Here is a 27,631-nt window from a genome sequence, read left to right on the forward strand (position 1 = left end):
GTCCTAAACAACGCAGGTCATTGACACGATGAGCCCCGAAGCTCCTCGCATCAACACGGCCTCCACGTTTCCATGACTTATCCTCACAGGAAGTAACTCTCCTGCTAACCACCCCCCCCTCTCCACACACACACACACACTCCCACTCCACTCACCAGCCAACAAGTCATCACAAAACTATGCACCATAGTTTATTCCCTGGGCTTTAACGCGGCTAGATCGGGATGTTCCCAAACACCCAAATAGTCTCCATATTGCAGAGGCCCTCAGTGTGTGTGTGTGTGTGTGTGTGTGTGTGTGTGTGTGTGTGTGAGAAATGAGCGACCATAACGAGTAGCCGGGGCCACCTGTTCAAAGATAATAAACTGGGGCTATCAATGCTGAGCTTTTATGGCGTGGTTCCTGCACTAAAGGCAACGACAGGGGTTAAATCCCGCCCCCACCAGGACCCGCACTCCTGCCTGTTTGGCCGCCTCTTTTTTTTATTATTTTTTTTTTGTCAGTGAATTTATCACTTGGGAAGTCCGCTGACCCCTCCGCCCCTCACCCCTCCACCTCCGGGCCCCCAGGGGATGAGATCATCACCAGAAACAGTCGGAGGGGGGGGTAAACTGCGACAAGGACATTTTCAGGGACAAAAACTGGTGGTGGTGTTGGCGGGGGGGGGGGGGGGTTAATATTTATATTTAGTGCAGCTGATGTTTGCAAAAAGCTGCACAACAGGGCCGTGTCTATAATCAGCTGCATGTGATGCTGGAGCCCTCGGGGGGGCCGTGTGCAACAGGCCTGGGATCTGTGGGTTTGTCTCTCCTGGAATATGAGCTTTTATTTAACATGAGCGTGATCGAGCTGCAGCGGCGTCCAGGAGCCGGTGTAAACACATCGCAGATTAAGACGCGAACGGTAAACACGAGCACAAAAGGAACCATCTTGTTGCTTTTGTCTTTTAGCGGACCCGGCTCTCGCTGTGACTGCAGCGTGGAGTCGTATTCCCGTTTGTTCTCGCGCTCGTCTCTCTGTTTTAGGTGGAATGCACCTTTTTACTTTTCCCCCTGAATAGTTACAGAGTGGATTAGCGATTTGTCAATTTCCTGTTACCTTTCAGAGCTGCAACTCGAGCCCCATTTGCTTCTGGCTCCTGGTTGATAGCAAACAATAGGAGGCCTCTCTCCTTTTTTTTTTTCCAGGTTTCACTTTAGTTGGTCTGTAAGAAGAGCAGAGGTGGTGGAGGAGATCTCAGCTGTATTCAGGAGGCGGCCAACAGGAAGACACTGTTTACTTGATATTTTCCAGCCTAAGCCAAATAAGGAAACGGATCCTACTCCCACCGTTTCCAGAAGTTGGTTGAGTTAAGTCCTCGACACGTCTCTTAAATCTCTGATCTAATCGCGCGGAGGCGTCTGAAATAACATTTTTAAGACACATCTCTGCCACGTGCACCGCTGCTGCGAAGAAAGTGAAATGTGAGTCAGTATTAAGTAATTCAGTCACAACTTCCACCACCTCTTCCTCTTTGCACTTGTGTCAGAGTAAATTTAGCTGCTCCGCACGCCCACGTCATGCTATTTGGAGTTCGTCAGGCCTGGCGGGTCCCCTCGCTGCAGCTTGGGGTTTTTTTTGGGCCCATACGAGTGCAAACACGCATGACTACCAAGTGAGTCACAGTGGAACCTCCAGCCCACACATCCTACCGGGGCAGACCTTTTCTTAGCCGGGTCGGTCGCGGCGGAGCAGGATACTCTATAAACAGTCATCCTCCTCCTCTGCAGCATTCATCACTGCCATGAGACCCGCTGCAGCTTTCCCCCCGCCTCCTCATCTGGTTTTCATTATTTCCCCTCATGGCATATAAATAGAAATTTGCAATCAGTGGAAATGTGGGGGCGGCGGGTTTTGGAGAGGAAGGCGGCGTTTTTTTGGACTGGAGCGTGATGACCAAAGTTTATGGAAGTTATCTCCTCAGATATTCGGGTTTGGATGATGTCGGTGGAACTGGAGCCACATGTGAGAGTCGGTGTGTTCAGAAACGAGTCCAACATCCACACTCCCTCTCCGCAGGATTAAAACACGACATAAAACAAAAATATGAGATCGCCGTAAAACCTTTCAGGTCCTGATAAAGTCGTGATAGTGAAGCTCGCTGGGTCCAAAATATCAGAAAACTACCGGATAGAGCTGAAAACTGTAAACATGTGGGTAAATAAGAAAAGCAGCAGAGTTTACACACCAGGTTTTTGGTCTGGAGACGTTTCTCAACCCACAGACGAACATTTAATCCTTAAAGTTCACTTAAAAAATGAAAACCCCCTGAACTTGGAGATGTGATATTTCCCCCCCCCTGACAGAGATGATACTATATTGATGGATTCTGGCCTGAGAGCGGAGCTGCCGTCTACTGGTGAAGGTAAAGAACCAGTTTGTGGATGTTCAGATGAGACGACGCCTTCGAAATACAAATAAATCTAGTGGCAGTGCAAACTTCTTCTTTAAAGGGTTCCTCGACAAATTAGAAAACACATTAACTTATTTATATCTGGTGGGATCCTGCACGTGGATAGAGATTCAAGCCCCTACTTCAAACCAATGGAAGTTAAAGGAGTTTGTTTAATTTGTTTGATTTAATTGAGAAATTACATTGAATGATGTAATATAATCCATAGGAAAACAGCACAAATTGAACCGTAGAAACAAATGTAGTTTTCTAGTGGATATAAAAACCCGGCTTAGAGATCAGATGTGTTTTCAGTACTTTCTGTGACTGACGCTGGATGAAACCTCCCGTGTTCGTCAGATGAGCTTCAGGTCGGCGACAGACGGTCGTTTCGCGGCCTCTTTCCTGCTCGTCAGCCGTAAAAGGCCTGTGGGGACGACCCGGTGTTTTATCAGGTGTCAAGGGCCATTCAAGACGGAGGTGTTTCATTGGAGCTTGAGCCTCTTAAGCATTTTGCTCCTGGGTACACACACACACACACACCCACCCACCCACCAACAGGAAGTGAAGTGTAAAACTTTCACACCCCTCCTCCTCCGAACCTGCCCTGTGTCTATGCAGCGTTACGAGCTATCTGATACCACATTCTTCTCCAAAGCCCCTTCCTGCCTCTCGCCTTTGTCTGCCATTTTACGGACAAAGGCCGGTCGGTTGTGATGATGAGGATGACGACGAGAGGAAGGAGGAGGCCGGTCGGATCAATACAATACGCGACCCCTGTCAATCATTCAGCGGGGTTTCTTTTGTATTTAATGACCAGGTGTTATTTCGGCCACTGACGAGATTTGCTCCTGATCAATGGCTCCTGTTTTTTTTCTCGTTGACTCATCAGTATTCAAAGTGTCGCTTCCTTCCTGCAAAGTTAGTGCCGCGGCCCCTGCCAGCTCCCACAGGGCCCCGGCGGACCCGCTGGTGATTTTTTTTTTGCATTCAGCTCCCTAATTAAATCAGCGGGGGGGTGTTTGTGTCAGCGTCGCTCTTCGTGGAGACTGTTTGTGGAAACAAGAGTCGTCGGAACGAAATCCACACAACACGCTCGGGAATCGTCCAGATTTCAAAACATCAGAGAAAAATCCCCCTCGTCAAATTCAAATTACGTGGAAGAAGATTCGTGATACGAGCGGCGACGTCCCTCTGTTAACTCGGAGCTGCTCTAACTTCTTTCCTCACATGGCCTGACGCCGACAAGATCATGTCCTTGTTCCTCTTTTAACGGCCCCAGGGGACAGTTTTGTGTGTTTGCTGCATTCCAGGCCCCCTACAACCACTTTTGTTCTCTTCCCCTTTGATTTCTCGAGCGAGGACAAAACCAGGCATCACACACGCAGATTAGAGGGAAAGATAGAGATCGATCAGTTTATTAGGTACACATTGCTGAAAGGGACAGGGTTTGATAATCGAGTCCTTGTTGGTTGTAAGGTTGTAAAGAAAAGTTCAAATCTCTAAGAGGAGGCGAAATAATAAAAAACACATCATCATCTAAATGCTCCTTCACTTGAATCATAACCTTCTCAGGAATTAGACTGCCTTACTTTCACTGAGGTGTTCCTAATAAACTGAAGAGAAATGTGTGTGTGTGTGTGTGTGTGTGTGTGTGTGTGTGTGTGTGTGTGTGAAGAAGAGGAAGCTCTTTCTCTTTCTTTATCCTCCCCCCTTCATTCCCTCTCTTTTTTTTTTTTTTGAGATTAGACTATGCATCCAGACAGATGGTTCCCGTCTGCTGGCTTTTTTCAATTCACTTCCTCTCCTCTCAGACAGCCACCCTTCCCCCTCCGCTCGCGCTCTCTCTCTCTCTCTCTCTCTCTCTATCGCTCGCTGCCCTCTCCCTCTCTCTCCCTCTGCCCCGCCTCCCCTCCAACAGCTCCTCTGTTATGTGGCTGGAAATAATCTTTTATTGCCCAGTTGTTCGGAAGTGACCTCCTGCCCTTGATTAGATAGGGCCAAGTCCTATCACACGATTGTGTTTGAGGTGGTGGGCCGACCCCCCAACACACACACACACACACACACACACCTCCCACACCAGCCCCATCCTATTCCCCCTTGTCCCTCTCTCACTGCTGTGGCCTTGGTGATCCAGTGTGAGGGGACAACAATGGGGGGCTTTAGTCCCGTCCGGCTCTTCTCGGCTGGGGGCAACAGGGTGGGGGTCACGGGGGGGGGGGACTTTCTTTTCCATCAGTCAGCCAGTCACCGGGTGGAAGCTGCACTCCCCCCCCTCCCCAGTACGACGGTTAACCTCCCAGTTGCCGGTTGGCTCACCCTTCGACCCTCCCAAGCACATCCTCCTCCTTCCTCCTCCGATGACCTCCCACCCTGAGGAGCCTCCTCCAGACGCGGGGAGATAGGCTCTAATCTCCCACGCTATCAGCGGACCTTTGAGTCGGCTGTGTGGTCGGCCGACAGGTGGGCTCGCTGAAGAGATTCAGGCCTTTGTGGAGCTTTGGATGAGGCTGGGTTTCTGATCCTGTTAAAGACCCATGTTGAAATATTCAGGCCTGGTCGGAGAGAGACCAAATATTTTCCCTCCGTGTATATTTTGCTTCCCGTCAGGTTTGGGTTCAGGTTTGGGGCCAATGTGAGGACACTCGTTTCAAAAAATATATATATATCCTTTGACTCAGGTCTTTTATGACACTTTCCTTTCTTGAGGAGCACGATGTTAGTTCCTACATAACCTACATGAGTCTTTGGAGTCTTTGAATTTACATTTACGTTTTCAAAACATCTGAAATGTTCGACTTAAAGTAAAGAAAATCTGCTGAAGAGCATCACACCAAAGGTCTTGAGACTTTTTCAGAGGTAAAAAGATTCTCTGATACTTCATTTAGACCCTGGTCCCTGCGGTGGAAATGTACAAAGTTCCTGCAAAGTATTCCCAGTTCCTAAGGAAACTTCCAGCAGTGGAAAACATAGCAAAACCAATCACGACTTCCTGTGTTGAGGACTCTTTGACCTTTAACCTCTGTGCTGTCAGGACATGTGAGTTCGTCAAAGTTGAACTCTACACGTGAAGCCTCTTTTCCACTGGTCAGAAAACTCACCACAATCTGGCTTCTGTCTGCAACGTGAATGGATTCAGTCAGAATTCGCTCCCTGGTGAAATCACTCTGCAGTGGGACACAGGTTTTTACCAGTTCGGACGCTGCACTTCTCCTGAGCGACTTCACGACGCACATTGAACTTCTGTTGGCGCATAAATACATGAGACTTATTAAAAGTGTGAAATCTTAAATGCGTATTAAACACAGGTAAATAAACAACAGGTTTTAATGTGTGTTTCACACTTCGTTCTAATTCTGCTCATATTTGCAAGAAGCAGCGATTCGACGTCCTCGGTGATTTACAAAGTCACGAATGTGTCGGGAGTTTTTCTTTGCTTTAAAACCATCCCAGTGATATATGACTGGCGTGCTCGTAAAGTGCACAGACCATTTCAAACACTGCAAGTCGCAGTGGGTACGGATTCTGTCGTTTACCCGCAGGAGACACGACATCTACACCACATCTCTGGCTCTTTTTCCACTGTGGTCGTGCTCCTCAATTGTACAAGCTCACCATCCTCTTTAATGGGTTTCAACACCAGACTCGGTCTTTATCAAAGGAGCGACACTCAAGTCTAAGATTTTATGTAAACTATTTTCCTAACTTTTAGTGTCGGTGCCATAACTCCCAGGGAGACGCTGCCTGCCCCCTCTCTGCCGCCTTGTTTGTCTCCTCGTCCTCTGGAGCTGTAAACCCAGAACAAAACGCCCGGTGTCTCGTTTCAGTTTGGGAATGAGGGCCCGGCTGTGTGAATAGACAGGAAGACAACTCTGATTACCTCCATAAAGGAGCTGACCTCATGTCGCTCCGTCTACCAACTCTTCTTCTTCTTCTTCTTCTTCTTCTTCTTCTTCTTCTTCTTCTTCTTCTTCTTCTTCTTCTTCTTCTTTTCTACCTTCTGCAACAGGAGAGAAAAAAACATTTACATTTTTACACACAAGCTAAAATGTGTCCATAGCGTATTAATCCGTAGAGACATGATTTCGTTGTGAAGAGTTTGTCATATGAGGAGCACAGCAGGAAAATGTCGATATTCAGGTGAGGAGTGGAGCCCGCACTAAAAAATAAAGGTGCGGACAGGAACAAAAAGTGGTTCTTCGGAGTGATGCCGTATAGGAATAATTTTTAGTTCCACAAAGAACCTTTTAGAAAAAGGCTCTTTTTAAAAATTACATTCATCAAAACTGGTTCTTTGAGGCTGGTTCATTAATTTTAAGTTTTATTTTGACAGTCAGCCAACCCTCCTAACCTTCTTCCTTCTGGACCGTTGACTCGACAGAACATCATATTTTTAAGGTATCAACTTAGGATCTGAGAAATTGTTGTTTTATCACGTGATGTTTCATAGATCAATTAATCAATAAAACAATCATCGGTAACTAAAATAATGAATAGTTGCTGCCTTGATTTGATGCTGTCGCTGACCTCAGATTAACTCCAATAAAAACTAAGATCTTCAATTGGTGGCGACTCTGTGAAGAAACATGTAAGAACCTTTATTTTTTCTGAGAGTGGGTCGAGCAGCAGGCCAGTTTGGTTTTGTTCCTTCTCGTCCTCGAGATGCAAACGTCTTCTAGCAAACGGCCCCTTCAGATACATTTCAGGTCCAGACTTCAGTGTCTGACAGCAGCCACACGGAGAAGTGATCCTATCAACCACCCCGAAGCAGATTCGAGTCTTTTCTCGTCCTGCAGTTAAAATAAATCGATGCCGCTCAGAAGAGATGACGACAGCTCCGTATCGAGTTCCTTTCAAATGCTTCTAATAATCACGTTAGCGTGTGTTTACGTTCTGACTTTTACAGTGACTGCACCAGGTCCTGTGGAAAGTTTCAGGGCATCTGCTTAGCAGCGGCTCCGCACCCCTCCCTCCCTCCCTCCCTCCCTCCAGGGTCTTCAGCCCCCAAATCCAGAGCAGGGGGGTCCTGAACAGGAAGCTTAGGAGCTGGAAGGAGGGGGGGGCTCCGGATCAAACGAGAGGACACAGAAAAGGCTTATCTGTTGTTGATTTTAGGCTTAATGCTCAAGCACAGGGTTCTGGAGATGTGTCAGGGAAATACAGCGCTGGATCGTTGAATCTCCAGCCTTTGTTTGTCCAGGTTGTTGAAAGTCTGGGTTCTCGTACAGTTGTGATGCTGCTTTGAAAGAGAAAGCAACAAGCGAGAGGAGATAAGAGGAAAGAAAAGGGGGATTAGGCGATGAAACGAAAAACAAACGCACCCTAATGCGACAGAGAGAGAGAGAAAACTTCCAAACTATCAACCAGGACTGTTTCCTCTGTGGCTGCGAGTTTGCTTCCTCGCAGACTTCAATCCTTTCTATTCCCTCTCCGCTTGCTCTTTAACATTTCAATTTCAAACTCTGCGAGAGGTGCGATTCTATCTCCGCCTCCTTCAATGGCAGCATTATGCCAGAGGGGAAATTGGACCTCGAGGGCAGCCACTTTCCCTGTTGTAGACCTTATTAAGTACGTCCCTCCATAATATGACCCAGCTTGACTCTCCCCAGACCACACCCCCCCTTCACAGAAGCGGAGCTGTCAATCACGGCCGCGGGGTCGGACTCCGGCGTCGTCAGCTCGCGGAAACCGTGATTGGCACCTCGTAGGATTGTGTGCATTCTCTGAGGGAGTGCACGGAAATTGCTGGTGCACCACCGGGAGAAATTCTTTTCCACATCGCCGCCCTGCCAGAGTGTTGTGTGTGCATGTGTGAAGCTGCTGAGGTCGGAAGGCTGCGATTTGCCTCACGAAGCAGTTTGAGTGCGGAGATGTTGACCATTAGAGTCGTAGCATGCAGATACGCAATCCTGCTCGCCATCCTGTGGAACAGATACGACGCTCCAGTGGTTTTCCAAACTCTCCCCCCAGTGGACCCAAATTTCCAAAGTAATTTTCCTTGCAACCCAAAATTGTTGTTGTAGACTACTGTGCAGGCCGCTCTGATCTCTGCAGCTTCCAGGGCAGTAAATCAGCAGCAGATAAAATGTTGCTCTCGGCCTTCCTGATGGAGCCGGACCTCTGGAACGTTTGGCACCAGAATAAAAGACTAGTTTAACTTTTGTTCCAGAATATGTTCAGGACACAGTTTGATCTTCCTGCAGTTCCTCCGTCATATTCTGACTCACACTTTGGAATGAAAACATCAGGATTCCTGTTTGTTTCTTTCCTTTATCAGTTGTGACGCGTGTGTTTCCCATTTGTAATGATTCAGAAGTGATTGGAGAATAAAGCATGCAAAACACAACATCTTTAATGTGTCCGCTCTGTGCACTCGCTGCAGACTTTCTCCAGCTGACCTCCGGGTATAAAGTCTGGAGGAGTCGAGGTGAGCACACAGCAGGAGATCTCCGCAGCAGAATTTATACCTTATGCCTCTTCCTCCTGCACCTGAGCGCTCCAAAGATTTCGTTGTTGTTGTGAACACGACTGAGCCGAGAATCTCCAGCTGAAAACGTGTGTGTTGTTCTGCAGGAACAAACTCGGAGACAAGGCCATGTTTGTGTAAAGCTGTTTTATGGCGTCTAAACATTTGTCTCCAGTGTGGCAGGCGACAGATTTGGTGTTTGGTGATGTCACATCCTGGGTGCAGTGACGATGTGAACGCCACTTCGGTTGTTAACTGTTGTTAAAGACGTTAAATTCCCGCTCGTACCCGTCGACAGCCCCGCAGAGCAGATGGAAAAACTAGCTGTCACGCGGGGGCCTATAGCTTTTTTCGCCTGCATCTGTTCCAGGGCCGTGCTCGTGGAGGCGGCCAGCTGTGGAGGCCATGTGAGAAGTTGAAAGGAAACTTCAGCCGCCCGGCGAATCTCACACCCTTATGAATCAAGAGAGGAACACTTCGGTCGGACAAAAGGAAAAGCGGGAGAGGAAGAGAGAGGGTGAACGAAAAAGTGAAACCAGCTGTCTGGAAGTGCCCCGTCTTTACGACGCGGCAGCGGCGCATGCTCATAACCTCGTTCAAGTCTGGCCACAATCAAACGCTCAATTTGCCTTTACAGGAATATCGGAGATGTTCAGCCAAGGTCGATCTTTGAGGGGAGAGGGGGGGGCTCAGCTGCCCTGGAGTATTTGTGCCTTTAAAATATATATGAGGTGTAGCGAGTGTAGACAACAAAGGCCCCCTCTAATTCTTTCCTTTCCCGAGGGGGTGCAGAACGCCCTGCGCCCACATCAAGCCGCACCCCCGCCATGAAGTACAGGTGCAACTTTAAAAGAGCTCTCACTGAGGGCGGGCGCGACGCCTGCAGCTGCAAAAAAAAAAAAAGGTCCCCCATGTTTCTCCCTGAGGTTTCCTGTCTTTCACCAGCTCCTTTTGTCACGTGATCATTTTATCATCCAGGAAATATTTGTTTGAATTTCGATAACGAGAAACTTTGACTTCGGACAAACTGAGTTTCTGTTTGCACGGCGGTGGTGGAGGAGCTGCTCTGCACAGACACCACAGCGGAACTTCTAATCTGAAGGTTGAACGTAGATAAAGAAAACAAAAGTGACTGATCAACATGTAAACTGTTGTTATGCATCAACAGAAACTTCTAACTAACAAGAGGAGACGCATTTGGATTCTTGATTCAGATCAACTGCAGAAAGAGGAATTTAAAGAAAGTAAAAAAAACTTATTCTTATTCTTGTCATGCATGTTTTGCATTAGGAAAACATTCTCATTTTTAGAACATATTTCTTTCTTTGACTTGATCAAATAATCCAGCAAATATTGAGCAACTTTTAACCAGTAACACTGAGGAAGAAGATTTTATTTTAAGGCCACTTGCACAACTGAGATTGTTTTTACAAATTATTGAAACCAGCTCAACCAGAAGACCGAAATCCTGCCAAATGTTAAGTCCTTGCTCCAGATAACTTCCGACCACTTCCTGTCAGCTCCCAAGTGAAATGTCCAGAGTGAGTCCATGTGAGAGCACAACAGGAAAATAGACAAGACGTTTTTAATTTGTGACAGACGCAAAACTGGGAGAATACAAATATCTCAGGGTTAAAAAAGAGGAGCGGTGCACATAGAAGACGCAGACGAAGACGTCGACTTGGACAAACAACGAGATTCAAGAGCTTTCGCAGATAAGACTTGACACTGAAGTTCTTAATCAGACCGCAGCAGGATTTATCCGTCATGTCCTGCTTCCTGCCTCCTCTACCCCAAGTTCCATACATGTTCTGCCTTTATCTGAATGAACTTAAGTCACAGGTTAAGATTCTGAGAGGCTCAAACTTCAAACACATCTGTCCCGTCCCCCCCCCGCTGCAGACGCTCCTCAGCTTCTCCCTCATGTCTGCGGACGTGGAGGCCGATGATGTCACCCCGTGCTGCTCTCAACTATTCTTTGGACTTTACGACTTTCCCTCTGCTATCTGCGATCCGGGCCGCGGATAACAAAGTTGTCAGGATGCCATTAAAACGGCAATAAATTGCCCCGATTGGGTGAAATTGTAACTTGTCATGCTAAAGGTTGCTGCACTTCTCCGACTCCGCAGCAGACGGGTTGATCTAGTATTGACCTGAATGGGTCTATAAAGCAGATAAGATAAATCTGGCATCCTCAGGAAGTTCACTGTAAGAGTTTACGGCCCCTAGAAGTGAATAGCAAACTTGCGGAGGTCACGAACTGAACCACATTATCCAGTTCGGCCACAAATCTGTGATAATGTGTATTTTTTAGCCTGGACAGGATGATCTCACCAGGGAAGGAGGTGTCGGTGTAATTGCATAATGCACCGATGTATATTTATCGAAGCCTTTGCACCTGGAGCTGACGTTTTTACGTCTCTACTGATGAGGGCATATTTATTTTTCCTTTAAAGATCCTTTATTTGTCCTTTTATAGTCGTGGTCCTCCCGCCTGGATGTACAGTTAACACATGCAGTGACACCTTCAGCCTTGAATGTTAATGAGACAGGCTAATCAACGGTCAGCTATTCTCCGAGCAGAGGTCGCGCTCCCTGCAGAGGAAGTGCAGCGCTATCATCAATCTGCTGAGGGAGGCCTGCATGAGAAAGGAGCTGGAGGTCGTGGGCGGGGTTAAAAGTTTAGTGCACTGTAGGTGCCAAACAGTACATTCAGTACCCCCCCCCCCGCCCCCATCTACATGTCAATGGGCCCCGCTTGTTGACTTGGTATGTTCCACTTCCACAGAAACTCTGTCGTCGTTCATCATTTCGTCTTTGACAGCCCTCTTCCCCACCCCACCCCATCCCCCCCACTCCTTTTAGGGCCCGACCAACTTGGCCGTCTGATTCAGGAGGGACGGAGGTCTGCTGGTGTAGTGGGGGGTGAAGTGGGTGGGTGGGGGGTGGGGGGGTTGAGACACATTGAGTTTGCCAAGTCAGGCAGAACGATCGACAGGAAGCCGGGCAGGAAGGAAGACGAGCCTCTCCCCATGAAGTGCCATTGTTTAGGTGACGTGACTTGAAGTGGCCAAAAGTGACTGTTGGTGGCGGTGGGCTCCTCCGCCGCAGTGACCCACTTCTCAGGGTGAAGCCGACGGAGCAGGGAGACGCAGAAGAGCAGCTCCACGTTCAATGCTTTAAACGTTACGGTTCAAAACTCTGCTCCCGTGGAGAGAGGAAGTTACTTACTAACTCTACAGGACGTAGACAGGTTCTAATGAGTTTACTGTGTCCTTCACGAGACCGATGAGGATTATGTGTGAGTTCAGGACGAGCAGCTGACGCCTCAAGTTAGCTTCATCCTGATCAAATCTAAAATCTTAATTAAAAATTAATATAACTATAAAAAAATCATGTTTTCCCGTACTTAGTATTATAGGTTCATCCTCATTCTCTTCAACATCAAGCAGATGTTTTCGAAAGGATTAAAAACTCTTATGACCTGGGTTCATGTTTTGTGGCTGAAACATTAAGTTTGTCTGGAAAAGATTTTGGCTCAAAGTGAAAAAATAAGTCGATTTTCGATTGATAGATTATTAATTGATCGATTATTTGCTCTACAATTCATATTCTACTTATTTGAATCCTCCTTGGATCATATTTACCAAACGAGACCTAAACATAAAAATGTAAATCTTTGCTTTCGCAGCCAAGAAAAACAAAAAGCTGACCCTGATTGATGTTTTGCATTAATAACAAAAAAAACATCATATACGTGAATGTGAATTCCATTGTAGTGTACTTTATTACATTGAAGGTAACACGTCATGTACATAACAGCTGCAACATGTACTGTTGTGTTTTCTTGTAACTTTTCTTGTAACTTTCGCCTAAAAAGCTCCATGAAATGAATTATTGGAAAACTGTCTCCCTGCACATGTGAAGTATGATCGTGCACAAAAACTTAAAGAATAAAGTCCAGACACCAAATACAAACAGCAGTGACGTCCCCGTGTTATGTCCCGCCCCCAACAACAGGAAACGCATCACAACCAGGAAGTGACATCCATCTCACCTGTGACTGGAACCAAACATTTTGATCTGCTCACCAACATGTTCATGACACGAAGCTTCTGAGACTCACGTTGTTTCCTGTTCACAAAAGAAAGTTGTTATATGTTAATGTGACTTTTTCTTCTTTAAATCTGTCAACAACCAACGTGATTTTGGTCAAACGTGATTTTTCACTGAGCGACAGTTTCACCTGATGGAGATTTAAAAAAAAAAGGACGAGAAGCTGAATCCAGACATTTAAACGTTCAATGAGTCTGAGGTGAGTTTAACTGATTGTTTGAAGGTTTTGACTGAATTTAATCAAAGTAAATGTTGAAGTTTAAAGTTTCCATTCATATTATTTATTTATTAATTTAATGTATTGCCACGTAGGTTTTTCAATGTACAAGGGATTTGGTGTTTGATGCATAACAAATCTATTAGAACAAAAAGGTAAAGATAAACCAAATTAAGAAGCAAGTACTGAAGCATAAAACAATATGACAATATGAAATGTGTCTTCATGTAAAATGAGCTAAACAGCTTTTTTACACTTGTGGTCCCAAATAAAAACAGACAAATCAAGATAAAGTCATTTAACAAGAGAAATAAGAATAAAATCCGGTGTCTGTCCGTCTGTCTCCTGCAGCTTCTGGGGCGGGGGGGTGAGTCGGTTCACCTGGGTCACCACCTGCACCACAGTGAAAAGCTCCATCTGCTCACCAGTCCACCTCTGGAACGCGTCTCTGGCCCCGTCGAGCTCTTGGCCTCGTCTCCCCCCCCCCGACTGAAGATCAGCCAGATAACGTTATCTCCCGACCAATCGGACGCCTGGATCCATACCTCATCCCTCAGGTAGGCTTTCCAACAGATGAGCTGGTTGAAAGAACCTCGCTTTTATGTGTGAGCCAACCAATGGCAGCGCGGGGATGTGATCCAGGGCGGAGGACGGGGCCAGCCGGTGTTCTGTGGTGTTTGTTGAGGTAACGACGAGTGAGGGATAAAATGTCATTGTTGTTCAGTGTGGATTTACCTGCTGGGCTGAGTTTACTTTGCAGTGCAGAGGCTGCGGCTTGAACTCGTGTTGTTTCCTACTTTAATATGAAGTTTGTGGAAAAAAATCTCATGCAGCTATTCCACAAAAATCTGATGTTAAATTAGTCTTTTCACCAAAATTAAAAATGTATTTCTTGGGTATTATTTCTTTAGAATGAAACTCCGGTGCAAACCCTTTGACAAAAAACATTTTGGATTATCCAGAGAAATTCAATCATCCGAATTTTAGTCTTAAATGCATTTTCTATTTCTTAAATATGTTTACGTAGTTATTTATATATGTTTTATTTAACGCTTTCCTTCTGTAATGCTGTAAAACTGTCATTTTCAAAGGGAGTTTTGTTAATTCCTGGACTCTGATATTTCATCATATCAGTCGAACTTGACATGGGTCTTACATTTAATTTATTATTTTCTTAAAAAGGCTTTTGTCATAAAACGGACATTTAACTCGTTCCCTGTGAAAGAGAATTTCCCAAAGCACGTCAAAGATGATTATTTTCACTTCCATTGTGTTGTGTAGGAGTCGGAGATCTGATAAAGTTTCCTAAAAGACTAAAAAGCTTGATGCACCTACAGGAAAGTAAACTTTTAAAAGTGAAGAGTTTAAATGTACTTATCATCTGCAGCAGACACATTTCACTCTTTGCAGTTGAAGTAAATGTTTGAGTCCCTGCAGGAAACCCCTCACCCCCTCACCCCCTCACTGAAACTCTGTCTTTATCTCCACACTTGCAAGAAACACTTTCCTTTCTCGCTTCTCTGAACTTTCTCTCACTCCCTCTATTGTCCGTCCTGGCGCGGCCGCTCCATCTGGCACCGACGCAGTATATAACACGTCATAAAAGATACTTGCTAATATTATGTGACCCAGGTCGAAGCCTTGCGAAACACTCAACCCTGCAGTTTGCTGTTAAATATTGGACTCTACCCCCTTCTCCACCACCTCTTCCCCTGCGTCCGGCCGGGACCAAACAGATGCCCTGTGTTTGTTTCCCCTCGGGTCTTTCCTGATTGCGCCGGTCGTCTCTAATCTAGCCGTTAGACAGCAACCAAATTCACGAGAAAACCCATTTGACACACATGCTTCCACTTTTCTGTTTGTCGCCCCCCCCCCTTCCCCCCCTTTCCCCTCTCGCCCCTCCACTCCGATGCTGGCTTAATTCGAACTATTTCACCTTCATTAGGCTGCATTTCAAGCTGCGGGGCACAGGTAATGCAAAGCATTTCCCCCTTCAAATTGTAGGCCTGAGCGCCGGTTGCTAGGAAGTGGAAGAGCCTCAATTGCAGCCATTTCCTCGCCGGTGTACTGAGAGGTCCTATTACAGCGTTTAGGTCGGGGCAATTGGTGTCATTACAGGCAGCCAACTTCCCTCCACCAAAGTAATGAATTAGCCCGAGCTATTTAGGCCGTATGATTGCAGTTGCCAGGGGAGATGAGTATGAAGTGGGGGGGGGGGTAATTATGGTATGTATCCCTGAGCGGATGTGTGCCGGTGTGGGCCGGCCACGGGGGCGGTTTCCACACTTGTGTAATGGCTTAATGTAGCTGCTGACAGGCGGCCGGGGGAACATGGAAAGGTGCTACTGTGCTCTGCTTGTGGGCTGTGACTGACGGGGCCGAACCACGCCAGCCCGCTTTCACCCCCGCGCCTCATTTACTTCAGACGACTCGGTCCAAAGAGTCGGGTTCTGCGCCGAACGGGTCAGGAGGGATGAATAAAGCTGATTGAATATAATTGTTTACAGGAGCATTTGAAGGTCTTTTGTTTGCTTGAGAGCGTAACGTTGTATTTTCATTTAACTGTAACTTGAGCCAGTTGTTTACAAGCAGGTAAGGAAACCATTAACTCTTGGAACGCTGATAAATTACCCCAACAATAAAACAATAGTGAACTTTGATTGCATGGCCCATTCATAAAAAACGCAGTGAAAACAATAGCTACTTCATTTTCATTGGGTGAGCTCTGAGGGGGAGCTCTGTAAAGCTGTTTTCAGACAAATGTGGAGATCACGTATGATTGTTTTCAGCACATTGACACTGGCGTTGGCCTTCATCACGTCTTCGTCAGCGTCTTCTACGTGTACGTCCTCTTTTTCATCCTGAGATATTTGCATTCTTTTGGGGTTTTTTATTCGGGGGCCTTCAGGAGAAACTCCAGAAAACCTCTGCAGCAACCGACTCTGGACAGTTTCAGGAGATTATCATCGATGTGTGGTATTTACACGCAGGTTTTTCACAAAATGAAATAAACAAGCTTTGACTAACTTGTTAAAGAAAAGGAGGAGGCCAGAAGACAGGGGTTCGCAGCCCGGAGCTGAATCGTGAGCGCCATGCGCGGCGGTGGTTGTGGAGGGGTGGGTGGGTGGGGGTGCTTGTTTTCTCAATGGGAAGTCGAGCGCTGCAATAGGAACCCTGCCAAAAAAAAGGGCTTCACCAAACAAAGAGGCCGGTCGGAAATAATGCTGGTTGAGGCTTGTTGGGCCATCCACAGGCTCCTTTCCAAGCTGCTGTAACCAGCTATAAGTCTTTTTATGGGGACACCCTCGAACAGGGGGGGGGGCCCCCACTAAGGACAGGAACTTTTACATTTCTGCCTGAATGGGCCCTCTGCCAGGGGCCGAGTTCAAAGTGCACTCTCCAGTCATTCGATTTAACTACTTTATGTTTTTGATAGGCCGGCAGGAAAGCACAGGACCTGAAGTAATAGATTTTCATTCTTTGTTTTATTAGAATCCGGTCTGAACGGGACAAAACCTTGTCACGCACACACACACACACACACACACACACACACACACACACACACACACACACACACACACACACACACACACACGCGCGCACACACGCCCATGCACATTTAATTTCTGGCTCCCGGCCGTTCCCTCTGCTTTTCCTCTCCGTCCTGTCGACCATATCTCACGTCAGTAAGAGCAGAAAAAAGTGCAGCCTGATTATTTCTCAATACAAACACCATGTGTCTGCTGCGTTCATGCGTCCGTCACTGTGTCTCTTCCCGCAGCTGCTTTTCCCCTCAGTCTAATGAAATGGCAACGGTTCCATGTGATGCACGTGTGTCCAACATTTATTTAGTCTCAGCAACCTGAAATACATTTCGCTTGTTTTCTTTGGATTGTGAACTTTTGCTATAGACAACGTTTCTGTCCACTCGGCTGTTCCACCTCCCGGGTCAGAGAGTGAGTTTGCACAGAAACGTTAACCACATGAACCCTTTGAAACCAAAACCTCCACATATCACCAGCCCACCGTGGTTTTGATCAACAGATGAAAGTAATTAATTTGACTTTAAAAACAGCAAAAAAAGAACCAGCCGCTGCTTCATGCTGCAGTTTTTCTTTCTGCAGAACGGACCATTTGCAAAGCAGTTGCGTATCGGGCCAGTGATCTGCACAAAGCCAAACTTTCATCCTTATCTCTGCTGGTGAGCCACTGTTGGTGGGATCCTGCCAAATGGCACCAAGGAGCAGGAGAGTCTGCACAACGCCACCTGGTGGTCGTGGACTGGTGCAAAGCTCTGGCACAGGCCTCAGATGAGCATCATTGACAACTTCAGGCAAGAAAATGTGAATTAAACATGTTCTCCCCACAAAGCAGTTTGTGGGGAGAATATATTTAAGTAACAAAAACAAAACTGCAGTGCTTCAAACCATCCAACAGATTATACTCACATTAAGAAATTCCTGAAATTCCTGACAAACTTTAATTATGATTGCATATATAATTACAGAAGTGTCTCTAATGAACACGTACAGCACATATATACGTTCGGTTACTTCACCCTTTTAGCACAGTTATATGTTGAATTAGGTTTAATTCAACTTCGCAAAACCAGTTCAGATTATTGGTCTTGGCACAACACCAATTTTACCGTTGCACTCCCATAAGATCGGATGACAAGTGAGACACACATTTTACGACGGAAAGATTCAAATTCCCATAATGCAACGAGAAGCATTGTTTAGTTAAATCCTCTCAGCCTTATACATTTATGCATTATCTTAACTGCAATTTATACCACAGGCTTTTGGTTAAAGATTTGAAGTTATGAGGCCTCCAGAACATTTTCTGTACATTTTCCTGAGTTCATGTCTAAAAGAACGACTTTAGATTTTGTTCACCGCTCAATTTTGTGATTTCCTGTTCAAAGTATTACTGTAAAACCTCTGCTGCGTCTTTCTGATTTACTGGATTGATTGATTGGTGGATTGATGGATACTTTATTGATCTCTGTGGAAATGTAGGCAGACCTGTCAGAACAGTGCACATCTCATACACGGTGTCTGATACGTCTTGTTACATTCCTGAAAAGAAAGCGATATGAACCAGAGCTGCTTCAAAAGGTTCCTGCAAATACTTTTTGTTTTGATCTACGTTCTGCACCAGATGGGGGTTCTATTTCCACATTGGCGTATACAAAGCATCAAATCACTGTGCTCTCCTGCGGTCGACAGCGTACTTGGAACGAGTCGAGTGATCCTGACGCGGTAACAACCGCCCGTCTGGTTCACCAACCGGAATACAACAAACCTAATGATTCACGTGGAGGCCCTGGCTCTGTGTCGTGGTGAGCGGCGGCCTGTAGCGGGGTGGTGTGCAGCGAGGATGAAGTCATGCTTCTCCCCAGCACGTGTGTGAGAGAGTTTCACTTCCCACCTTTTGGGAGAGAATGAGGGTTGCATGGCAGCTTGATGGATGGTCTCTTTGTGCACACGCTGCTTTGCGGGAATAAGATGATTTCATGTGGTTTGCGAGGCCGCACTGTTCCTGTTGCTCCGGAGCGCCGCAGCAATTAGCGCAGTCACCCATTACAGTTGCTGTATGATAGGGCTGCAGTGAGTCTAAGTGGGTGTGTGCACGTGTTTGTGGATGTGAAGCCTCACAGGACATAATTTTGAAAACCACACTTGTAGCTTCTTGAGACGACTCTGGCAAATATTTGCACAGACGAGTGAAATACGCGTTGAAGCTTTGCCAGTAGACGATCCAGAGCTGTGCAGGGCAAGACAAGAAAAACAGTATCCTATGAATGATTGGGTTTCATTTTGCTGAATGGAACGAACTCCCATATAATCAATCACAGCAGACGAGGATTTACTGCACTTCGAATCTGAACTGTGGGGAGAATGAAAAATGTTGAGTCATGTGATCGTCGCGAGGAGCAAACAACACCGAGCGTGTACGTACGAGCTTCCCACCAAAACCAAAAACCGTCCTCTTCAGTGAAATGTTTTTATAACAACTTGCTGTCAGGAGCAGAGCAGCACGTTGCAGAGTGAAGTTTGTGTTCGTCTGTGAAAAGTCTTGAGTTAGTGTGGAAATAAAGTTTCTGAACTCTGTCCTCTCCTCACGTTGGTGATGGTTTGTGGGGATGATCTACGTGCGACACAAAAGTTACGAGTGAAGGCGCATGACAAATCATAAATTACTGCGTTTGTTGTTCCAGCGTGAAGACAAAATCTAATCATAATAATTGACCTCTACTTCCTCTTCCTCCTCCTCTTCCTCCTGGGGCCTCGCACCACTCCACCTCTCCTTTAGTTATTTGACACTGCAGGAGACGCCAGGCATTCAGGGCATTCTTTGTCCCCGGAGAAAGGAGGAGGGAGACGGGGGGGTGAGGCAGCGAGAGGGGGGGTGCTGGAGGGGAGACAATGCAAGAGGTTCCACTCCGTTCGGCTTCAATAAGAGCCCCCCCCCCCCAAAAAAAAAACACTTTCCATACACACGCACGCTCCTCGACCACCTCCTGCCTCACGGAAGGGGCGGAGCTGAGGGCAGCGAGGCTCTGTGGAGAGGAAGAGGAAGAGGAGAAGGTTTCATCCCGTGTCCGGAGCTGGAGAGACGATGCTGCCGGGTCGGTTGTGACCTGCAGCGCCTCCGGATAATCTCCTGAAATCATCTGGAGCTCGGTGCAGCTCTGAAAGCAGCTGAACTGTCTCTCGATGTATCTCAAGGTTCAATCGAGACTAAATAGAAAAAGACAAATTGATAATTTTTGAGTCATAGGTGTTCAGGTTGAGCTCCTCAGGATTGAACCACTTCCTAATACAGCGGAGGAAAGTCCCAGTAATGACACGGTGGACATCTTGGCCATTTACACGGGTCTCAAGTCTGAGGTAATGTAATTTGTCTCCGTGTATTAAAGTCCTCAGACTTGGAGGCAGATGCCCGCTCTTATTACAGCGCGAGCCGAGGAACAGACCAACGAGGAAAACGAGGGAGCCAGCTCCAGTCTCCAAAGTGACGACGAGCCAAAGTAGAATGTAAAAATAATCCAGCATAAAATAATTCCACCCCAAATGGTCTTTTAAAGACACGTTACAGGCGGTAATCATGAATGTAAGCGACGTCAGCCGACCTCAGCCTCAAGTGGGGACGTCCAGCGTTACTTTGTGGTGTAACAATTACAGTGGTGGCCGGAAACATGGAGTTACTTTTTTATCTGACCTGAATATTAACATTCTTCCACAAAACCCTGAAAGAAATATCTCTGCTGTCACGGAAAAAATTTACAGCATCTGCGTAATGTTTGTTTTGGAACGAAGGAACTAGTTCTTATTACATTCCCCGTTGTACGATGCAAGTTTTGAACATGTGGACCGTCAGTGCTGTGTGTGGTTTTCACCTGGTGATGCCGATGTTGGAGATCTGCACAGCTCTGATTTATTTCTCTGCACACGAGCTCTTCTGCTGACCTCAGTGACCACACTCCACTTTTGTGGCTTGGACGATACGTATGAAATTCCCAGTTGCTGTGAAAATCTCAAACAGAACCTGTACACTTTTCTTTTCTTTTTTTTTCCCCAAATGAAAGACATATTTTCAGTCTCCCATCAGTTCGGTGCATTTCTTGTATTTCATATTGTTTTATTTATAGGCTACGGTTAAATGTTTTAGAAGAAAGGTTGTTTGCTTTTTTTTATTAGAGCCAGATGAGAAGATTGATACCATTCTCCTGTGGAATGGAGCTGGAGTCGGGGGGGTGATTAGCCTAGCTTAGCATCATGGCTACATCCACAATATTATAGCTGCTTTCAGACATGCGCTGAACTCTGGTGATTCTCTGGAGTGTCTGCACGTGTGAATGCAAACGTCCGAGCGAGTTTCTTCTGTGTTTTAAAAACAAATGACCATATCTACGACTGATAAAGTGCAGTAAAGGCACAAAAACCCAGTCAGTAACTTTGTATCCGCCTGTGGCCAGAACCTCACCCGCAATCACAAATATCCACTGGCGTTGTTCGGCTTCACATGAAGGTTGTGCAGCTTAAAACGGTTTCACTCGAGACGTGTGGTTTCGTGTGCGGTGGCTGGTTCAAAATGTCAAAGGTTTTTCATTTCAGAGCAGCTTCGTATCGAGCTGCACCGGGAATCCAAATGTTGGTTAAAGATGTTTTTAATATGGTCGTATCGTCCTCTCTCTGTCTGTGTGTGTGTGTGTGTGTGTGTGTGTGTGTGTGTGTGTGTGTGTGTGTGTGTGTGTGTGTGTGTGTGTGTGTGTGTGTGTGTGTGTGTGTGTGTGTGTGTGTGTGTGTGTGTGTGAGAGAGAAGCAGAAAGACGGAGTCAGTCCCAGAGGCCTGTGGATAATAATAATGTTGCAGCAGGAGGATTGTGGTCTGCATTCTGGAACACTTTATTAGGGGGAAGTCTGCAATTACATATTTTCTGGGTAAACATTAACTAGCTCAGTATCACAAGGCTTCACTACACCAGCGGCAGCTCGGACTGAAACATGCCTGACACGGCATTAAAGAAAAACTGATCTCGCTTTGATGCACATGTGAAACGGGCAGTGCCCCTCGGATCAGGGCGATGGTGTTAATGTTGTCTCACATGTAAACCACACACACACACACACACACACACACACACAGGGTGACAGGGGATTAGCCTGTTAGCTCAGGTGAAGCCGAGCAGACAACAGGCGAGAGCCGGAGTGACGAGCTATTGGTGATGTCACCTGTCAATCAAGTGTGAATTATGCATAATTTCAAACATCTGTATTATCTAAAGGAGCAGAAAGCTCTGATTAACATTGGAGTGAATGGAGAGCTCCTTGGTTCTCCTTCCGTTTAAGAGCTCCCGGAGCCAAAAGTTTAGATCTGATACATTTCTGCATTTCTGTGAAGAGAACAGATTTTTCTACGATGACAATATTCACCAAATAATATTACTCAGCAAAAAGAAACTGAGGCTGAATGAGATCGTTGCAGAACTGGAGACGGTGAAAGAAAAGAGAAGAGTTTTGTGAGGATTTAAAACGCAGAGTTCAACAGGTAACAGAGGAAACAGAGAAATACAAACAGATATGTTAAGTGTCTGAGACATATCTGTCAGGAGCTCAGTGAGGAAGTGGCCACAATGAAAAATGAGAAACAAGTAGCTGATGACGCTGCGACTCGAGAGGCAAGTGAGCGGGAAGTAGAACTCAGACAGAAGAACGAGAATCTGGCAAATGAAAACCTGGATCTCTTTGAATTGCTGCTGCAGGAGACGCGTTTCAGTGTCGGCCTCGATGCCCAGCTCTGCGAAACACAGACGACTCTGCTGGGTTTTACAGACGGACTGGAGACGCCTTCAGGAGAAATACAGAGAGGTCAGGGAGAGGCTGAAGTCTGAAACACAGTCAGATGTTGACCCGCACTCCAAAGATCCAGCTCCTATCAGAGAGGCAGGTGGGAGCGAGCAGCCAGGAGCCTCTGGAGGAGGAGGTGAGTCTCCACAGGGGAGCTGCCAACACACCAGTGAGCTGCCTGGAGCACCACAGAAGAAGAAGAAGAAGTCCTGGTGGAAGAAGTTCACTCGCCTCTTTGCTTCTGGCTGAAAACAACAGAGGATATTTTCTCAGTATTAAGAAAAAAAACTTTAAAAAACCCTTAAAAATACTGCTAAAAATACTGCACTGGCTCTGGAAGTATTTCCTCTGCAGAAAATTAGCATTCGAGGGATTTACTTTCATGGCAACCTCAATATTATTCCTCAAAATAGAAACGCTGTCGTCTCCTGCATTGTTTAGAGCTACAACTTATAGTACTCATAGTACATGGTTTTAACTGGGATTTTTATATATTGTTACAGAACCAGATAATTTCCTCTGCCAAGGAGTCCGTCAGTCGTTGGTTTGTTTGTTTGTTTGTTTGTTTGTTTGTCAGCAGGAGTTTGCATAAACTACTCAGTGGATTTCCAAACATGGAGGAATGATGAGACATAGGCCAAGAAACAACTCATCAGATTTTAGGGCAAACCCTAACCCTAACCCGGCATGCACATGCTAAGTGCACGTGAATGGTCATATGACGTGTGTTTTCAGGTGTGTCAGCATGGACGGACGTTATTACAGAGAGGCTGCTCAAATACTTGTGTGGCAGCAAAGCCCAGATCCAGATCAGAGCGCACGTCACAGTTTTGCATTCTCCTGCTGCAAACGCCAAGCAGTGTTTATCATAATCAATCCTACGTGGACCAACCACATCATCACCGTCCATTACAGGGACGCGGGCAGGAAGGACGGAGAGAGGGAGCGGAGAAAGAAGGACAAGAAATAATAGTTAACAAATGTTTCCTCTCTTTCTGTGTGTGTGTGTGTGCCCATCTGAGGGCAATTTCCCGAATGGGGCAGTTGTGATGGATCTCTGCCTTTCAGGTGTAATTATTTTAAGAGAGATTGAGCTGTTAAGCACTTGGAAAACATCACAGAGGCTTAACTTGGTGTTTATGCTTTCCGTTCTGTGTCTGGGGCCCAGAGGGGCGACGGCCTCCTCCGGGCAGATCCTGACGTACAGAGCGTTGATATACGAGACCTGTTTATGGCTCCGCTGCAGATTCGAACCTGTGTATCGAAACAACACGCCGTCTGTGGGTGTGTTTTCAAAGCAGCTTCATGTGTTTGGGGTACAAGTTTATCATAAGCATGCAACATAGCCAATAAGTAAAAAATAACAAATGTGACCTGGCATATTTCTCTAAATAACACTCCAGATGAAAGTGATGCTCCTCAACAGGAACCTGTTTGTGCTGAGCACCAGTGAGTGAACGCTCTGTCTGGGGAAAGTTCAGCTTTTACAACATTTTGTTTATCGTTCAACTCAACATCTTGACAAGTGCGATGAAAACAAAATTATCTCCGTCTCCACGAACTGAAATTAACTTTCACAACATTCACCTCTCACAAAATCAGGGGGGGGGGTTTGGATGTAGATGAACTTTCTGAAACCACCGATCTGAAGTTCACTCCCACTTCACTCTGTGGTTGGATGTTTCTCCGGAGGCGAGATGGAACCAAAGCTTCTCTTGCTATGTATTTTTTTTGCATTTGTTACACAACTACATGGGGAACTGAACTACAAGAGGTCAGAGGTCAAGTCCAGTCACAGAACAGCAGCCATGGTGTGGATATAGCTTTGTTGCCTTGCTCACAGGCACTAAAGCAGAGTTGCTGCTCAGTGTCTGAGGGGAATGAATCCTGGATGATGCATGGCCTCGGATCAAAACACAATATCTACCTGGCACCCAAGAATGGGAGGAAACCTTTCAATTGAATCATGTTATAAAATAGTTGATGGATTGAAAAGCTGCAGGAGCCTGTTTGGTGGAGGTACCACCCAAAGGTTCAGGAGGACGGAGAACAAAGGAGGTGTGATCCTTAATGGAGCTAAATTTAGCTTTAGGATTGTTTATCGAGCTATTTCTATCGTGGGTGGAGTTTGAAACGCGTTCAGATATCGTCAATTAGTCATTAAGTTATGAAATGCTTTTGTTTTATTGTGAAAACTCACTGTCAGCCTGTTCATTGTCCCGCAGTTCATTGGCCTGTTCAACTCCACCCATCTGGCACCGGAGGAGGATGAAAACAAGGCAGGTCAAAAAGAAGTTTGTGCAAACGCTCTGAAACAGGTCGGTGCAGTGCAACATCACATCTGGCTCATTGTCTTTGAAGGGACGGAGCTGGATGTGCAGCCGGCAAGGAAGAACTCACACGTTTCACTTGAGTAAAAGTACAAGTTAACTTTTTTCACTTGCTTTTAAATACACTTAAAGCATTAAAAGTACTTGCCGTGTTTCCCCTAAAGCAACGGTCAACGACATCATAATGGCTGTCTTCAGGAGGCGGAGTCTAATGATACCTGCCCTCTCTGATTGGACCAATTCCCCCACTCGTTATTCATCGCTTAAAAAAACAATGCGAACGTGTGATGTAATGCTTTGTAAAAAAAGTAGTGGAGTAGAAAGTACAGATACATGTTAAGTGCAGTAACTAAGTAAATGTACTTTGTTACATCCCACCACTGCCTGCAAGTTGCAGAATTATGAAAGTTGTTCAGTTGATGCATCTGTAGTTTTATAGAGTCACATTAGATCAGAAGAGCAAAAAGTAAATTTAAAGCTTTTGAAAATGAAGTTTTGCTGCAACATCGTGAACTTGTTGTGTCTCTGTGTGTTTAAGTTTCCGGAGTGTGTGCGTCAGTGCCTGAGAAGATGTCTCACTACAAACGTTTTGCTCATTTTGACAAAACTAATCATATTTAAATGATCTGAAAATCAGTCTTGCTTCTTTAAAACTGACCAACCTGAGGTTTCAGTCTCTTTTTAAAAGTGTTCACACGTGAATCTGAATGAAATCTTTAGTATTTCAGTGCCTGTCTATGTGTCTGTGCCTCTTCTGCCTCGACTGGAAACATCATTCCTCCTCTCTGGTCCCTCTGCAGGGACTGAGCTGTATCTGCAACCTTACAAGTTGCAGATTTGTGAAGTGTGAGTGATGTCTGAGATTCATTATCTGTAGTTGTGGCACAAGAACAACACGACATGATGTAAAAGCTTTTGAAACTGAAGTTTTGCTGCTACAGGAGATAAACTCTCCTCACCGTGAAGTTGTTGTCTCTAACATCAGTGTGTGCATACATGCCAGCTCTGCTCAGTTTGACAAAATTCAATATTGAAATGTTTAAACAGACAAACTTGATGTTGCAGTCTCTTTTTTTTTTTTTTTTTAAATGTGCACACGTGAATCTGGATGTAATCTTTAATATTTCAGTGCCTGTCACGTCTGGATGTGTGCACACATGCCTGTGTCTCTTTGTCCTTCCACAGAGGCCTCGTCTGCCTCGGCTGGAAACACCATTCCTCCTCTTTCACCCTGGACAATGAGAAAAGAGAGGCTGAGAATTTCTGTTTGTCCACATCCTTTGTCGCGCTGTATTAATGTTACTTCCAGCCACCTGAGCCCATCGCACTTGATCAAGGGCCATCTATACACACAAGTCAAAATCATTCCATTAATAAGTCACCTCCGTGGTATTTAAGCAAAGCTCTGGATTTAAGGCTTCCTCTCCGCTCTGTGGAATTCGCCCAGCCTTTTCGGAGCTACCTTTGTGTGACTTATGTGCCTCCGGTGGATTAGGAGAACTCAAAAGCCATTTAAATCACAATCCTCTGCGTTCCAAAGCAGCGCTGGAAGGACAATGTAGTGTACTGAGGAAAAAAAAAAAAAAGGGCCCAACAAGTACGAGGCTGATAGTTATAAAGCAGCCATATTCCAAAGAAGGGCCCATGAATAAAAGTGCAAACCCCTCTATTAGGGGGATGTGCCTGAACTTGAGCTGAAAGGAATGTTTTGGATTCACAAGGATCCTGTGTGTGAGACTTTGTGCGTGTGTGAGTATGTGGTTATATGTGACTATGAGGGTTAAGCACATTCGTACCTCTGTGTGTGTGTCTGTGTGTGTGTTTCTGCGTTACAGCTCTGCATGAATAGATGAATTGACCCCAGGTTAACATGTTTCATTTAGGACTTTTGACGTTATGCATGTCCGATACGCTCGAGAAAGATCGCCTCTGTGTCCAAAACATGTTTTAAAACTCGTGTGTATACCTTCAGCCGGCTGCAGCCATGCTTCCACCCCAGCCTCCTCACAGGCTTGTGTTTGTGTGTCGCATGTGTGGTCAGAAAAAGCAGAGGGCCGCGCTTCCTTTCTAAAAAAAAAAAAAAAAGAGGAAAAGGGACATAAATCTCCCCCCGACTCTCGGTGGGACGTCACGGAAAACGGCGACCTTAAAGGCAGGCGAGCTCGCGGCTCAGGAGGAACGCAAACATCAATTGTGGAATCTGAGGAGAAGGGAACGTGTTCTGGGTCCTGTCGGATGCTTAGAACCAGGCCAGGAAGTGTGTGCCTGAGCATGCTTGGCTTTTCTCTGTGTGTGTGTGTGTGTGTGTGTGTGTGTGTGTGTGTGTGTGTGTGTGTGTGTGTGTGTGTGTGTTTCTGTGTGGATGCAGAGACGCTGAGAGTTTCTGTGTGTGGACTCTGAAAAGCCCTTCCCAGGCTCCCCTCCTCTGGGGTGGAAACGGGGCAATAAATAGCAGGGTATCTCCTGGTGGCGGTCCAGCAACCGAGGCCCTGGCAAGGAAGTGACTCATTTCAGTGGAGAGAAAAGGCGGGGGGGGGGGATAAGAGGATTTTGTGTCTCTTATTATCAGTGAGCCAAGGCAAACCACACTGGCAGGCCAAAGAGGGGGAGAGGAGGAGGAGGTGGGAGGAGGACAACGGAGGAGGCGCTGCCAGTCTGATCAGGCCTCAGCTGCCGGTGTTTGGGTCGTTTCAGGAGCTGACTTACCAC

At 46.1% G+C, this 27,631-nt stretch overlaps 1 long non-coding RNA gene across 1 annotated transcript; it reads left to right on the plus strand.

The window, feature by feature from the left end:
- Positions 1 to 12,958: 12,958 nt before the first annotated feature.
- LOC118112608 lies at positions 12,959 to 25,683 on the plus strand. Its single transcript, XR_004697252.2, has 3 exons — positions 12,959 to 13,215; positions 13,585 to 13,790; positions 24,818 to 25,683. It is a non-coding gene; the product is annotated as an uncharacterized LOC118112608 (long non-coding RNA).
- The last annotated feature ends 1,948 nt before the right edge of the window (positions 25,684 to 27,631 follow it).

This window comes from Hippoglossus stenolepis, chromosome 7, assembly GCF_022539355.2.
Source record: "Hippoglossus stenolepis isolate QCI-W04-F060 chromosome 7, HSTE1.2, whole genome shotgun sequence".
Taxonomy (NCBI): domain Eukaryota; kingdom Metazoa; phylum Chordata; class Actinopteri; order Pleuronectiformes; family Pleuronectidae; genus Hippoglossus; species Hippoglossus stenolepis.